Genomic DNA, 10,834 nt, shown 5'->3' with positions numbered 1-10,834 from the left:
CACTTGCGTACTCCTGCCTTCGGAAAGCTGGGCATCACAATTGGCACTTGCTCTTCAGCTCTCATAACTGGAGTGCAGAGAAGTCCCCCAAAGGAACAGGGCGGCATCCTAGACAAATCAAAATGACATACACGCCCTACACATAGGTAAAGCTAAATGTTATTGACAAATGGAAATGTTTTCATTAAACTTCACATAATTTATTTCTTGCTTCCCTAAATCTGCAATTTTATTTCATCATTGTGAAAGTCATTTAAAATTAGCCTGACATACAGAATCTTTGGTATTCTATTATACGCCTACATTTCAATTAGGTCCTTGTTGTAGGTCAGTTTCCCAGGAAACAGATTCTGAGACTCTGAGATTTATGTACAGAGCAGGGAATGAAGGAGGCAGAATTGGGCAAAGGAGAAAGGTAAACTGCCATGTAGTGATCTTTTGGGAGTTTTGGAACATGGATGGTCCTTCAGCATTGTCCCAATTGAGGTAAGGAGGTTATAGCCTCCTTTGACCTCCTTTGAATGGCAGCTGCCCCAAGGAGCCTGTGGCTGATGACAGTTTCTGGAGAGGACTCAGCTGTGAGCCATCAGTAGCCAACACTCCCAGCAGCTGGGAAAGTGAATTGCTAGGTCCTGAAGGGGGATTTGAGTAGCATACCACTACATACACTTTGGTGGATTTTCAAACAGTGGAAACAAGGCTCATGTAATCCTGATATTTAATTTTTTTTGTTTTTTTTTTTTGAGACAGAGTCTCGCCCTGTCACCCAGGATGGAGTGCAGTGGCGTGATCTCAGCTCACTGCAACCTCCGCCTCCCAGGTTCAAGCGATTCTCCTGTCTCAGCCTCCAATGTAACTGGGATTACAAGCACCCACCACTATGCCTGGCTAATTCTTTGTATTTTTTTTAGTAGAGACAGGGTCTCACCATATTGGCCAGGCTGGTCTCGAACTCCTGACCTTGTGATCCACCCACCTCAGCCTCCCAAAGTGCTGGGATTACAGGCGTGAGCCACGACACCTGGCCCTAATATTTAAATATTAAGGGCCAAGTGTGGGCAGATAGATTCTCATATATGTTATCACTTATATGTATTAAAGTGATATAAAAGAAAAATTTTATATCTTTTAATATTTTTCTTTTAATACTGAGTCATTCACTTTAGAATCTGTATTTTAAACTCTTTCTTCCAGTATGATAAATGTTCTTTGTTGTTTCCAAATGCGTGATGTAAATTCAAATTCTGATGTAGCCTGTAGAATCTCTATAAACATGACTTAAAGATACAAAGCAGGACAGTGTTTATGTTGCTGTCTTGTACGCAGACCTGGAACCCCTGCCTGCTTGGAAGAGAGCTAAATGTGTGGTAGTCCCTCAAATCTTGGGCTTTTTCAGACCAGGGTTGGCAAGATAACTGCACTCAAGACTCCCCTATCCTTAGTGTGCTTTCCTTTCAGCCTCCCGGCCTTCCTGACAGCTATCAGCCTAGTCAATTGGACTTGGCAGGTGCGAGGAATCCAATTTAGCATCCCCGGTTTAGACCTTGAGCAATCTGCACTCACAATTCGCCTACTTAGCCTCTTTATCTACATCTCCTAGTTTTAGACCTGTTTTGGCACTAATTACCCTCATCTCCCCAATTTTAGAATAAGAGGCCTTTGGACTCGTTCCTTTACATCAAATCCTGGGATTTACTCAACCTGCAGGTTGGATTTTCCTCCAGTTGGCCCATCCAATTATAGGCAGATCTCATGCTGTCTCTGCAACACTCTTGACCTCCCACCAACATTTCTAATCGATCAGGTGACTTCCCGTTTGAGCTGAGCTGTAAATGGGTTTAAAGCAGGGATCACATCTGGCATTCCAAGGGCTAGATCTGTTAAGCAGCCAAGTTTTATTTGCCTATACCATGTTTTAAAAACATTGAGCCAATATTCAACAATTTGGAAATTTCACCCACAATAAAATCCAATTTCTCTCTTCTCTTAAAAAAATTAGATGATCCAGCAATGCAAACAAGCATTTCTACCCGGCAACACTTGGCTCAAGATGAAGAGCTACTGCCTCCAGCTCACCCAGTTCCACACTCACTGTTGTGTTATGCCTTCTCTTTCCAGTAACTTGTGTTGCCTGCCTGGATTCTGCAGTTTACAACCCTGGTTTAAATTAGTATCCCTCCCAGGTGATACTTGACATCCAGTGTAAGTTATTGGCAGTAAAGAAGGGCCAAAAGCATGATGCAATCAAAGGAGAGGTAAAGAAGAAAATCAAACCCTGGGTTTTCTATAACATATTTCCAGATGCAGAAAAACAAGGCTTGTCTTCTTTGCTGATTTCACAGAACAAATGGCATTCCATCTGTGAAATGCATTATGGTTTTCAGCAGAGACAGTCCAGAGTGAATCAATGGTTACCTCTGCCACTTGTTACTCATCTGTTACCAAGGAGTAGACTCGGGAGAGGTTAGGAAACTATGTGGCATGTTCCGTCCTTCTGGGTTATGGATGATGCCAAGTGAAAATGTGAGATGTGCTGCCAAAGACAACACAGTCTTTTATTTGACACAGAAAAAAGCAACATTCTGATTTCCCTATCTTAAGAACTATTTCCTCTACAATCTGGCAAGGCATGCTTACAGAACTCATGGCAACCTGCTCCAGGTAGACTTTTTTCTTATTTTAAGGCTTACAGCAGATGAAGAGAACACAGGAGGAAAGAAATTAAAAATCAATTGCTTCAGAGTAGTGGAGGTACTACTGGTGATAGATAGGTGGGAAATGGTGAATGGGTTTCCCAGTGCAACGTGAGAAATATTATTTTGTTTATACTCCCTATCAATTTTAAAAAGGAAAATACCTTCCTCTGGCTCTTATTAATTTTTAAAACTAAAATACCTCCATCCAGACCTTCTAGTTTAAGTATGTCTTCAAATCAGTTATAATGTTTTCCTGCTTTAAAAAGTGGGGGTTGGGGGGACACGTTAAACTAAAGAAGCATGGTTGTCGGGGGGTGGAGGACTGTCTTCCTTGCAGGATTGGGAATTAAGGGGCTGATGCATTTGCAGACTTCATTATGTTGGGTACTCTGCTTAGAGGTTGGTTCAATCTCTGCTCCCTCCACCCTACCCCCACGCCTTCTCTTGGCACATTACTTCCTGTAACATACATTTCTTAATTTAATGAGTTCATTAGTCTGTTATAGCTTTTCCATAGCTAGAATTGGCCAGAGCAGTGATGAATGGTTTATCAGGAAACTAGCTCAAGGGTAGGCCTTCATAGATACTGTGCAGCACCTTAATCAGGAAATCCAAAGGGCTGCTGGTGGGGAGGGGGAGGGAAGGACATTTGGATCATGGGAGAATTTCTTCCCCTGGGTCTCCTGATTCAGAAACATTAAAAAATCTAATGCAGCTTTATTCTCCATCCTCCTTTAAACTCTAAATGTCTGTCTTTTGGGCATGAGGTGTAATAGACTAGGGCTTTAGGATCAGTTTCTCTGAGAATCAGCCGGTGTTAAAGAAGGGCCCTTGACACCATTCTGACTTAATGCTAGACACATCTGCAGCTACTTGGACAAAATTGACATTGTCTGGAGTGCAAAGCAATTGCCTAGCACAGCATTAGGGAGCATTTACTCTTGAGCCGTGCTACCAGACAGCAAATCTTGACCTTTAGGAGTTCAGAGATTAGATTTCGTTGTTGCAGGCATTGAAGATACTGTTAGGAATTTGTTGCTATTCAAAGCAGATTTCAGGGGTTACCTATGGGTTTAATTCATCACATCAATCATTTTTGGAAGGTTCTTTTAAAGCCAAGATAGCTTCAAATAAAAACTAGGATTACTTTTACATTGATTGTCAGTAGTTGGTGAGGAGCAAAGGGGGAACACTCTTGAGATGCTGTTAAAGTTTTCGTATTTGTTCCTTTGCTAGCAGGCATTCTGTGGTATTGGGGAGAAAGGCATGTTTCTCCAATAGGCATTCAAAGCAGTTGCTGCAGGAACAGGCAGGAAATGAGAATAAGGATTTGACTACCCTCTGGTGTAGATCTCTCAAGCCTTTTAACACATGCAGTGCACGGATCTGCTGCAGGTTATCTCAAAGTGCATCGTTTAAAACAAAACCTATTTAAGCCAATAGGGGTTAAATAGGGCTTATTTTGTTAAGCCAGCCTGTATAGGTACCCAGTCTCACCCTCCGTTTGTGTATGGGTGTGTATCTGTGTGTGCATATATAGGATGTGCGTGTGTATGTGTGCGTGTGTGCATGTGTGCACACATGTGCGTATAGACAACTTCTTTTGAGGTCAGTTTCCCAGCCCTCTTGATCCCAAAGGTGTACAGAAAAGATTTCTGAGTGTCTCTGAAAAGGAAGTGCTGTTCAGTGGCTGGATTCCAGCCATGTGCTTCTTTTAGAAGACTTTCACAATGATCTTTACTGATTTTTATTTACCATCCAATTGCTATTCAGAATTTTTACTCAGTTCCCTAATCCATAGTCAATCAAATACCTTGAGACCTTACCTTCATTGTATCTTTTCACCTCTCCAAATTTGCTTCTTATTTCTCAAAGAGGGAGTTTGCACTAGATAATCCTATAGCGCTGATTTTATTGCAGCTAGAAGGTGATAGGAGCACTTTTCAAGGTAGGTGCAATAGCAACAAAAGAAACAACTAGAGCCTAGGAAGGGAGGGGTTACATACTCTAGCACAGGTAGCGAGCTGCCACCCCATGGCATAATAATGGGGAGCTGAGACATCAATGAATGGTTACCTGCAAGTCAGCATGTTTAGCTTAAAAAGTCAGGATAATGGGTAATTATTGTAAAGTATATTTTAGAAATATTTTTTGCTAGAATTGTCAGCATTTAAAATTTCATTGCTGGAAAGAGGAAGCTCCATGATCAATCATAGCTCCACAGTAGGTTGTTGCTTGATGTGGCTGAATATATGAGTCTCGCTCTGTCGCCCAGGCTGGAGTGCCATGACACGATCTCAGCTTACTGCAACCTCCACCTCCCAGGTTCAAGCAATTCTCCTGTCTCAGTCTCCTGAGTAGCTGGGACTCCAGGCACCTGCCACCACGCCCGGCTAATTTTTGTATTTTTAGTAGAGACAGGGTTTCAGCATTTTGGTCAGGCTGGTCTCGAACTCCTAACCTCAGGTGATCTGCCCAGCTCGCCCTCCCAAAGTGCTGGGATTACAGGCATGAGCCACCGCGCCCAGCCGAGATTGTTTCGTTGGAGGTGCATACCAGGTGAGGCAATGCACTTTGTTGCTGATACTTCAACATTGTGCCTGTGCAGCACTCTGTAGAACTTCAATGAGGCAATGAAAAAGAACCCAATTCTCTTCCATTCCAATGAAAGATGCAAATCCCAGGGTATTCTCCCTGTCATTTGCAGAAGACTTCCTATATGCCAGGCATAACACCTCATTGAGGTAGCCCTTATTGCCTATTGGGCAGAGAGGAAAACCAAGGTTCACAAAGTTAAGGAAGTCGCCTAAGGATACATAACCACCAAGGCACATAGCTGGGATTCAAACTCAGCTCTGTCTGATTTAAAGGTTTTTGCTGGCATCACTAAGCCAAGCATGGCTCCCACGCGGCTGAGTAAACTGAGATACATTCAGCTAACTGGCCTTGAACAAGTTGCAGAGGATAGCCAGAGCAAGTATTTTACTCTCAGTCCACTTGCCTTTTTCTAAACCCCACTTCCGTCATTCTATGTAGATTACATCTATATTAATAACCACTGTGAATTCATAATTTGCCAAGTGTAAATACATATGCATGCACAAATATGTGCATTGTAAAGAATGATTACTAATCGCCTTTGCTCCCATGGAAATGTATCCATATGTGCATTATAAATGTGGCTGAGAATTTCTACCAGGCTTCAAAACCAGCCCTATGTAGAGTTGTTGATGCTGCCTATCTGCGAACTGTCTGCAGATAGTGATTTCCAGGGGAGTGATTTACTTCCCAGCAGACGCTGCGATAGGGCTGAATCTCTTAGAATTCATGGGTAAGAATGCTGTTTATTTACAAGACATGCAGCCATGAAGCCGCTAGAGAGTGGATAAACTGAAAGAAGGTAATTGGGCTGAGCACAATGCTCTGGATATGAGAAACGAGTGAATGAGCTGATGTGGACTTCTTTGAACTTATTTATGTTAAAAATATTTTTATTAAAAAGGCAGTACATCTTTATTGCACAAAATTGGAAAAAGCACCAACAAGCAAAAAGAAATAACATTCACTCACAGTTCTATTGACTAGAGATAGCAAAAGCAAACAGGTTGGGCTATATCCTTCCCCGTGTAAACCTATGTTGCTTGCAAAAGGATTATAATGTATATTCTGTTTTGTGACCAGCTTATTTCACTTAAAAATATTGGGATGACCTTTCCATGTCATTAAATGTTCTACAACATCATTTTCTATAGCTGCATGGTAACTTACTGAATGGATGTATCATTGCTTACGTTTATTTAGTTTAATAACTTACCTAATGTGTTTCTGTCCACACAAGATGAATGGAAGTCTTTCAATACTATTACCCAAAAGAGTGTTCCCAGGTCCTGTCCTCCCTCTTCATGACTAAATGGTAACTGAAAGCCTCAGACGACATCTTTTCAAGCCCTCACAGCAGGCCAGGCTCATGGACTGTGTAAGATAATATTTGAGCATGTTCAAAGAACCCCTGAAATAAGCCTGGGACTGTGGTACTTCCCATTCCTTCCACTCATGGAATAATCATCCCTTGTGTTTCAAAGCATCTGTGGTTCCAGAGTACTTCCTCCTGTAGTCCAATAATTACCACTGGGTGCTGTGGTCATTCTAATCCTCCTTCCAGAAGGGAAGTGACTGAGTCTCAAGAAGCTGCAGTAACTTAGCAAAGATCACCCCAATGGTGAATCTCAAAACTACACCTGAACCCACACTTGTAGATTCCAAGTTCACTGGAATTTGTCCTCCAATGCGATGCTGTGTGGAAGGGGGAGAAAAAGGAAAGAACGAAACAAAAAAAGGAAAGGAAGGAAGGAAGGAAAGAAAGAAAGAAAAGAAAGAAAGAAAAAGAGAGAGAGAGACAGAAAGAAAGAAGGGAAGGGAAAGGAAAGGAAAAGAAAGGAGGGAGGGAGGGAAGGAAGGAAGGAAGAGAAAGAAAGAAGGGAGGGAGGGAGGGAAGGAAGGAAGGAAGGAAAATGATAGGTATTTGTGGCTTTGGTAGTCAGAGGGGCAGGTAGGGAGGGCAGGAGGTTTTCCCAGTCCATCCCGTACAGACCTGTCTGTCTTCCACCTAAAAAGACTCTCCTCTCAGAAGCCGAGGAACAGAGATGAGCAGCTTTTTCAGGTACAAGCTTCAGAATCATAGATCTCAAAAGACAAAGCTATTTCTCTCCCACTTTTGCAGCCACCAAATAATCAACTGCATGTACCATCTGCATGTATTGGTGGCTATCTCCCCTCACCTCACGCTCTGCTGTCCTCACCCTGCAGGGAGAAGTGCTCATTGCGGGGAGACACCTGGATCCATTCTCACTCCTGGAGGGCTGGCCTGGACAACAGTAGTTCCCTCTGAGCTCTGAGGCCTCCTGGAGCCAGGCACATAGCCAATGGGCAAAACCTTCAAGGACAGCGATTTTCACTCAGCCCCTTGGCAGGCCGTGGGGTCTCCGACTTAGTGAAGGAACACAGACCTAGGAGTTTCTCTGGGTTTGTATCTCATTCTAACCCTTACTAACTGTGTGCCTCATGGAAGCCACAGGATGTTTCTGACTCCTGGTTTTCTTGTCCACATAAAGCAGGGGAAGATTGAGCTGAGTAGTTGTAAGGATATGCAATAGTTATCAATAAAGTGTATGTATATGCATTAAATGCCTGACATATATCAGGAACCCTATAAATGTTAGCTTTCCCATCCTGGAGGTTACATTAGAGAGTGTATTAAAACCACAGGTGGGTGTTCTCTTCTTAAGGGCCTCGTCTGAATCTGAGAGCCTATGATTTTGGGAGTTTATGTGTGTAGGGGGGCATGGTGATAAGGTAAACAAAGCTCAAAAGAAAAAGCTGATACTTTGAATAATGGCACTCTATCTAAATGCCTTCAGCCTGTGAATGGAGCAGGCTGCTTTTCTCTAAAGCAGCAGCCACAGCTTGGCTGGGCAGGCCTCAACAGTCCCTCTAGTTTCATCAGTGTCTCCAGGACAACCCAGATAAATAGACAGTGAAAGCACAAATTATTTGCTTGCTGTGGAGATTTGGCATCAACACAAGTCCCCTACCTGCCCCCACTCTAGTCTCTAAACACTTCTTATGTAGAAAATTAAGATCTGCCTTGCCCTATAACTTAGTGAACTTGGTCAGGGTGATGGGAATATCCTAAAGATAAAAGTGCACACTCTGTTCTAGTGTTGCCTTTGGTTAGTGACTCGCTGAATGACAGTGAGGTATTAAGAAACTGTGTGCAACGTAAGCCCTGAGAGCTGAGTAGCCGTACTGTGTGGCACTGCGGTCTTGGCACTTCTTGAACAGCATGTCTCACCTGCTGATGAAACTCCTGAGCAAGAAGATCAAGAAGCAGAACCTCAAAATGCACAACAGATCCTAAAGTTGCCGGGGGCCTCAAATCTGACCCTATCAGAAACTCAAAATGGAGATGTGTCTGAAGAAACAGTGGGAGGTGGAAAGGTTAAAAAAATCAAAACATTCTATGAATGTGGGGTTATCAGAAGCTCAAGATGGAGATGTGTCTCAAGAAACAGTGGAAAATGTAAAAGTTCAAAAATCTCCCCAGAAATCCACTGTATTAACAAATGGAGAGACAGCAATGCAGTCTCCCAATGCAGAATCAAAAAAGAAAAAGAAGAAAGAGAGAAAAATGGTAAATGATGCTGGGCCTGATGCAAAAAAAAAAAAAAAAAAAAAAAAAAAAAGCAAAAACTGAAAACAAAAGGGAATCTAAAGAAGAAAGTGCCGAGACTCCCAAAGAAACAGAAAATAATGTGGAGAAGCCAGATAATGAGGAAGATGATAGTGAGGTGCCCAGCCTGCCCCTGAGACTGACAGGAGCTTTTGAGGATACTTCATTTGCTTCTCTATCTAATCTTGTCAATGAAAATACTTTGAAGGCAATAAAAGAAATGGGCTTTACGAAAATGACTGAAATTCAGCATAAAAGTATCAGACCACTCCTGGAAGGCAGGGATCTTCTAGCAGCTGCAAAAACAGGCAGTGGTAAACTCTGGCTTTTCTCATTACTGCAGTTGAACTCACAGTTAAGTTAAAGTTCATGCCCACGAATAGACCAGGGGTCTTTATTCTCTCACCTACTAGAGAACTAGCCATGCAAATTTTTGGTGTTCTTAAGGAGCTAAAGGCTCACCACATGCATACCTATGGGCTGATAATGGGTGGCGGTAACACATCTGCTGAAGCACAGAAACTTGCTAATGGGATCAACATCATTGTGGCCACACCAGGCTGTCTGCTTGACTATATGCAGAATACACCAGGGTTTATATATAAAAACCTACAATGTTTGGTTATTAATGAAGCTGATAGAATCTTGGATGTTGGGTTTGAAGAGGAATTAAAGCAAATTATTAAACTTTTGCCAACATGCAGACACACTATGCTCTTATCTGCCACCCTAACTCGAAAAGTTGAAGACCTGGCAAGGATTTCTCTGAAAAAAGTAGCCATTGTGTGTTGGCGGTGATGATAAAGCTAATACAACAGTGGATGGTCTTGAGCAGGGATACGTTGTTTGTCCCTCTGAAAAAAGATTCCTTCTGCCCTTTACTGTCCTTAAGAAGAACCGAAAGAAGAAGGTTATGGTCTTCTTTTCATCTTGTATATCTGTGAAATATCGCTATGAGTTGCTAAACTACGTGGATTTGCCCATCTTGGCCATTCATGGAAAGCAAAAGCAAAATAAGGGTACGACCACATTCTTCCAGTTCTGCAACGCAGATTCAGGAATACTATTATGTATGGATGTGGCAGCAAGAGGACTGGACATTCCTGAAGTCAACTGGATTGTTCAGCATGACCCTCTGCACGACCCTAAGGAATATATTCATCGTGTAAGCAGAACAGCCAGAGGTCTAAATGGGAGAGGTCATGCCTTGCTATTTTGTGCCCAGAAGAAATGGGGTTCCTTCACTACTTGAAACAATCCAAGTTTCCATTAAGTGAATCTGACTTTTCCTGGTCTAAAATTTCTGACATTCAGTCTCAGCTTAAGAAATTGATTGAAAAAAACTACTTTCTTCATAAGTTAGGCCAGGAAGCGTATGAGTCATACACACGAACCTATGATTCCCATTCTCTGAAACAGATCTTTAATGATAAGTTGCTCTGTCATTTGGTTTCAAGGTGCCTCCCTTTGTTGATCTGAACGTCAACACCAATGGAGGCAAGCAGAAAAAGTGAGGAGCCGGTGGTGAATTTGGCTACCAGAAAACCAAGAAAGTTGAGAAGTCCAAAATCTTTAAACACGTTAGCAAGAAATCATCTGACAGCAGACAGTTCTCTCACTGAAGACATGCCTTTCTTTCATCTTGAATAACTTCGTCCTAAAATGAATTTTTTCCCCCTTGAATTTATACAAGATTTCTATAAATTGACTTGGGTTGCAAGCACTGAGCACTGTTACTTCTATCAAGTCTCTTTTTTATTTTTCGGATATAAAACAGGCTTTAAATTTCTTGGTTGCCCAAGGGCAAAGCAAGAAATCTCTGGTCTTTCTTGTGATTATATAATATTTTAAATATCCTCCCTACCACATACACACAAATGTATGTTATTGTTTTAATATAATTCTTTTT

General features: G+C 42.1%; 1 pseudogene; it reads left to right on the top strand.

Annotated features, from left to right (window-relative positions):
* Positions 1-8,538: 8,538 nt before the first annotated feature.
* Positions 8,539-10,604, top strand: LOC129014067 (ATP-dependent RNA helicase DDX18-like; annotated as a pseudogene).
* Positions 10,605-10,834: the final 230 nt, after the last annotated feature.

The sequence above is a fragment of the Pongo pygmaeus genome, chromosome 16 (genome assembly GCF_028885625.2).
Source record: "Pongo pygmaeus isolate AG05252 chromosome 16, NHGRI_mPonPyg2-v2.0_pri, whole genome shotgun sequence".
Classification (NCBI taxonomy): domain Eukaryota; kingdom Metazoa; phylum Chordata; class Mammalia; order Primates; family Hominidae; genus Pongo; species Pongo pygmaeus.
The sequence above is the reverse complement of the archived record's forward strand: the minus strand, read 5'-3'. Positions and strand labels throughout refer to the sequence as shown.